The sequence below is a fragment of the Triturus cristatus genome, chromosome 4_2 (assembly GCF_964204655.1).
Source record: "Triturus cristatus chromosome 4_2, aTriCri1.1, whole genome shotgun sequence".
Classification (NCBI taxonomy): Eukaryota; Metazoa; Chordata; class Amphibia; order Caudata; family Salamandridae; genus Triturus; species Triturus cristatus.
Genome location: NC_140586.1, coordinates 319618396 through 319624395, shown reverse-complemented (window position 1 = coordinate 319624395; position 6000 = coordinate 319618396).

Here is a 6000-nt window from a genome sequence, read left to right as displayed (position 1 = left end):
CTGAGTCTGACTAACCAGTCCTAGAGCCAGTGCTATGTTAAAAGACACTTAGAATACAGTGAAAACACCTACATACACTAGGGAACATTATGCGTTGGGGTCCCCCTGTGATTAGCATGACCTCCTCTGTAAGCCCCTAGTATATAATAGGGCAGAGGGATTAAAACTACCTCTTAAAACAGGCCACAGGGCGTTTTTGCACACGTTAACTCAGGCCCCGTCCCCTCCATTCAGCACTGTGTAAACACGCCCTGTGTCCGTTTTTAGTTGGGAGAATAAGTTCATTTGAATCCTGAGGGTCCCTAGGGTCCAACTAGCCCACTAGGTACCTCCAGTAAGTGCCACAGAGCTGCGTTGCAGAGAGGTGTAAAAAGTGGCACGACCTGGACCACCTCTCTGCAATGCAGCTCAGTGGCGCTTACTGGAAGCACTTGGTGGGCTAGTTAGCCCCCAGGGGCTCTCAGTATTGAAGGGAAATTATATCCCCAATTTAAAACGTGCCATAGTGCGTGTTTGCACACGTCACCTCAGGCCCCGTCCCCTCCCTTCACCACTGTGTAAACGCGCCCTGTGGCTGTTCTAAGTTGAGAGATTAAGTCCCCTTGAATCCTAAGGGTCCCTAGGGTCAAACTAGACCACTAGGTACCTCCAGTAAGCACCACAGAGCTGTGTTGCAGAGAGGTGTAAAAAGGGGCTTGGCCTCAGAACACCTGTCTGCAGCGCAGCTCCCTGGCGCATACTGGAGATGCCTGTTGGGCTAGTTGTCCCTCAGGGACCCTCAGTATTGAAGAGGAATTAATTCCCCAACTTACAACTCGCCAGGGGGCGTGTTTGCAGAGTGCTGCAAGGAGGGGGCGTGGCCTCCGGCACGATGCCAGTCTTTTATTTATTTTAATTTTTTAAAAAGGGGGGCTGTGTGGTTCCCCTTCTTATTCTAATTTATTGGCCCTGATGACCCCATCCCCCAGGGCCTGTCTCCTAATTATATTTTTTTGACCCCAATCCCCAGGGCCGGCCACTGTTTTTTATTATTTTAAAAAAATATATATTTATAGACACACCTAGGACATGCTGGACAAAGCGTACGTACCTATCACCATGACGATTTGCGTGATATTCATTAAAAGGCGACTATGCATACAATGAATCCACGTGGAATGTATTTACACCACTAGTGAAGCTCTGACATGTCTGATGCCCTACCGTGCCTAATCCCGGTAGACACCCTTGTCGTTTATTTATACAAACATGGGTAGCTATTGACGGGCACATTTAATACACATGCACACCAAGCCATTCAAAGGGGATTCGACAATTATTCGACCAAAACTATGCAAGAAACCCCCCTCACGGTTAATAAAACACACATTCACTGCCGGATGTGTAATACTTTTTATTTTACTCTCTGGAAAGGGGACGAACATCACTTGAGAGTCACAGCGCACTCCTGGCAGAGCCCAATGCTGTGTTACACCCACCAATGCCTGCTGAGTGCCACACACCTCTGTGTTGTATTCCACTAGCTAGTGCATATGCTATGACACTCTCTAGCCCATGTGCACTGTACCACCACCCCGTGAATATGTCATGCCACACTTGTCTTCGCACGGGTTATATTGCCCCATCTAACGTGCCTTCCTCGATGCCTATGTTATAACGCACAGTGCTATGCCATACATATTACAATCTGGGATCCATATCTTTGTCACAGTGCATATGCAACGTTACACTCCCCAGCTCATATTTTATATTACAACTTTAGAGACTAGCTAGGTTACACAACACTGCCCTGTGCATATTACACTCCAAGGCGCATATCGCATAGCACGCGCTAATGCCTGTGCTATCTCGCGCTTTCCAATGAATCTGTCACTGCGCACAATGTATTGCATATTATATTTCACGCCCGGTTCATCTTATATCACACTTTTTGGTGCATAGTTTATACCATACACTATATCTAGTTTTCATTTTCAATCGTGCTCTCAGTACTATGTTCTATATAACACTGTGTTCACCTACCCTTTTCACGGGCATTAGATTTTGCGGTAGGGGGTGGAGGGTCAGGGGGTATTTCTGCCAAGTGAGCCCGGAGTCACAGTCACAAACGTCCTCTTCTTCCTGAATAAAAGTGAGATTATGCTGCATACTTGTTCATATTTTAAGTAGTTTGCACAGACACACGTTTTAAAAACAATAAAGTTCCTAATACCCGCCTTCTCTGAACAGTTAGCTTGCTGCCCCATCCCCCTCCTCCCTATCCTCTGTTGTGTGAATCCATAGACTAGCCTCCTCCCTCCTGCCATGCATGGTCTGATGTGCTGCCACTGCCCTCAATTTAGTATGATGTACCAGTCCACTCCTCCTGCCCTCCATTGCCCAATTCTATGCCCCATCATTGACCTCCTGCTTAAACTCTGTGCTTAGCTTGCTGCCCCTATTCTCCTTCCCCCTGCCCTCCGATGTCTTTGTGCATGCCCCTGCTCCATCCTTTTTGCCCACCATGTCCCGTGGACCTGCCACTCCTATCTACTAGTGTTCTGTTGAGCTGCCACCCCCCTCCCACCTGCCTAGCATTGTCAGATGACTGTAACCTGTCCCTGCCACCTCCACCCTGCCTGTCCACATGCCATGCCCCTATCCTCTTCCTCCTGTCCTACATGGTCCATTGTACTACCACACCCTTCTGCCCTCCCTGGTCTGTTGTGCTGCAACTGCTCCTTCTGCATGCCCTGTGCGGTCTGTTGTGAGGCCCCTTCCCCTGAACTTTCTTGTCTGTGCACAGGTCCTGACCCTCCCTTCTATCCTCCATCGTCCTTTGTGCATGCCCCTGCACCCTCCTTCTTGCCCATCATAGCCATTGTGCTGCCACTAACCCTCCCACTTGCCATGCATGGTCTTCTGTGCTGCCATGGCCCCTCCCACCTTCCCTGTGTGATCAGTTAGCTGCACCTGACCCCCTCCCACCTTCCCTCCATGGTCTGTGTGTATGCCATCACAGTCCCACTGTTGCTCTTCATGGTGTGTCTTGCTTCTAGTGCCCATCCTGCCTGACCTCCATGGCTATCTTGCTGCTCCTGCCCTGCCCCCTTGCCCCCAGCCCTCTGTTTACATGTGCAGACCCCTACTCCCTCCCTTCTGGCTTGTCTGTTCCATTGTAATGCCCCTGATCCGTCCCTCCTGCCCTTTATGGTCTGTTATGCTGCAGCTTTCTCTCCTGTCTGTCCATTATGGTCAGCTAGCTACCATTGCCTCTTGCCCCTCTGTTCTCTGTTGTCCATGTGCATGGTCCTGTCCCCTCCCTCTTGCTTTCTATGGATTGTTGTGCTGCACTCCCATCCCGCATGGCCTGTGTGGTGTATTGTGCTGCTGCAAACCCTTTTGCCTGCCCTGCAGGGTCAGTTTGGTGCACCTCTCCATGTCCCTCCTGTCCTCTGTTATCCAAGTCCATGTCCCTACCCCATTTCCTTCCATGATCCAATGTACCATACTTGCGAACATTTTGACCTTGGTAAGAGGGAGATTTTGAAAAAAAACTGGGGTATTGATTTTCCCCTTTGAGTTACATTGAAAAAGAGGAGATTGTAGACAGGAGACAGATCAAATAAAGCCCATTTGAGCTTAAAAACATTGGGCGTTTCCTGGCTGAATCGGGTCTGTTGGCATGTATGGTTGTACTACCATTGCCTCTTCCTTCTGCCCACAATGGTCTATTACATTGCCACAGCCTCTCTTGCAAGTCCTGTATTGTTGGTTTGTTGCCCCTGCCCCCCTTTCCACTGCCCTCCATAGTCTGTTGTGCTGCCACAGCCCTTCCTGCCTGCTCAGTGTGGTTAAATTGTTGCCTTTGCACCCTCCTACCTGCCTTCAATTTTCAGAGTCCGTGCCCCTGACCTCTGCCTCTCAACAGTATCCTAATGAACAACTAGATTGCTAACATTCTATATTTATTACAAAAGTGTGGAACGCCTGACGTCATCTTGATGTAATCAAAACTGTAATACCTAGAGCATTTCCTTTAGAAATTACATATATGAGAGGGTCTTATTGGCATCAAAATTATGGTTAGTGCTCTAAAAGACTAAAATAAGGACATATTTTTTGAGTTTTCAAATAGCGACAAAGCACTTTTAAATTATTTGTTATCTTTATGTTTTTTTATCCAGTTGACCACTTGATTAAATGTTGCACTTAGGGGAGAGGATGTGGTGTTACTTCCAGAACTGCAGACTTTGCAACTGGGGAACCAGGTTGGAGTTTCTGCTTCAGCTCGACATTCTGTGATTCTGGTCAAATCACTTAGTCTCCCCATGTCTACAACCAAAATGAATTTGTTCTTGTGTGATGTAACCAATGCTCATGTAAAGCACTCCAATACCTGACAAGTCTGCACTATATAACACTGCAAAAACACAAAATAATAAGTGTTTTGCACACTTCTGTCATTGGGCTATATTTGGGCTACATCTGGGTGATGTTGGGCTACATTTGGGCTCTTTTGTCTCCGGTGGCCATCTTGGGAGATTTATTTGTTATGAAGTTTCCTAATTTCCTCATGTACTGCAATCTCCTCAGTAGGAAATGCTTTCAGTTTTTTACTCTGATTCCATCATGAAGGTATTCAGATATGTCACACATTTGCCATAAATTCTGAATGTTAGCACTCTAGTTGCTCATTAGATCACTGTAGTAGAACTACTGTTCACCATGGAAGTCTGCTCCTGGTATTAAAAGTGCATGTTTCAGTCTGCATGTCAGAATTTTTTAATGAAATAGAAGAGGATTTGAGAAGTCACTCAAAATGTGCCCTCATTTTCTTTCTTCAGCATTAATCATAATTTCTATGGCAAAATGAACCCCCTCATTGTGTTCCTTTTTAAATTAAATGTTTTAGGTGTTACCAGTTTATTCCAATCAAGATGGCTTCAGGTGTGCCATACTTTTGTCATAATGAAGACAGTAAGCGCTCTAGTTGTTTTTAAGAACACTCTGGGACATTCTGTCATTGGGCTATACTTTGGCTACATCTGGGTGATATTTGGGCTACATTTGGGCTCTTTTGTCTCTGGTGGCCATCTTGGGAGACTTATTTGTTATGAAGTTTCCTAATTTCCTCTTTTACTGCAGTCTCCTCAGTAGGAAATACTTTCAGTTTTTTACTTTGATTCCATCAAGAAGGCATTCAGATGTGTCACACATTTGCCATAAATTCAGAATGTTAGCACACTTTTTGCTCATTAGATCACTGTAGTAAAGCTACTGCTCACCAGGGAAAACTGCTGCTGGTATTGAAAGTGCATGTTTCAGTCTGCATGTCAGAATTTTTTAATGAAATAGAAGAGGATTTGAGAAGTCACTCAAAATGTGCCCTAATTTTTCTTTCTGCAGCACTAATCATACTTTTTATGGAAAAATGAACCCCCTCATTTTGTTCCTTTTTAAATTAAATGTTTTAAGAGTTACCACTTTAATCCAAGCAAGATGGCTTCAGGTGTGCCATACGTTTATCATAAGTAGGACTGTTAGCGTTCTAGTTGTTCTTTGGAACACTCTGGGAAGCTGCAGTAGAACACAAAGGAATCAACTGACAGTCTCTGCCCTTGTTGGATGTACATGTTTTACTGAGAATGTCAGACTTCATTCTCACATGACTGAGAAAGATAATGTGAATTTACAGAAAATAAGCTCTCAGTTTAGCTTATAGATCACCTTCCAAACCTCTGTGGGAAAAGCATGAGAAAATATTTTTCTCTCAATCATGATATCCCAGCAGAAGGCTTTTTCACATGGTGAAATCACCTTAGAACATACCACAATTCCTAAAATGAGTATGGTGCCATCAACAAATGATTTATAATGTAACTAAAGCCTTAAAACCTTCTATTAACTGCAATGCTTTTTAATGAGGTGCTATCATGTATATTGGTCCCAAGATGGCTGCCAACACTTCTTGGATGAAGTGCTGACAGCCAATCAGATCTCAGGATGAGATGTGTGGTT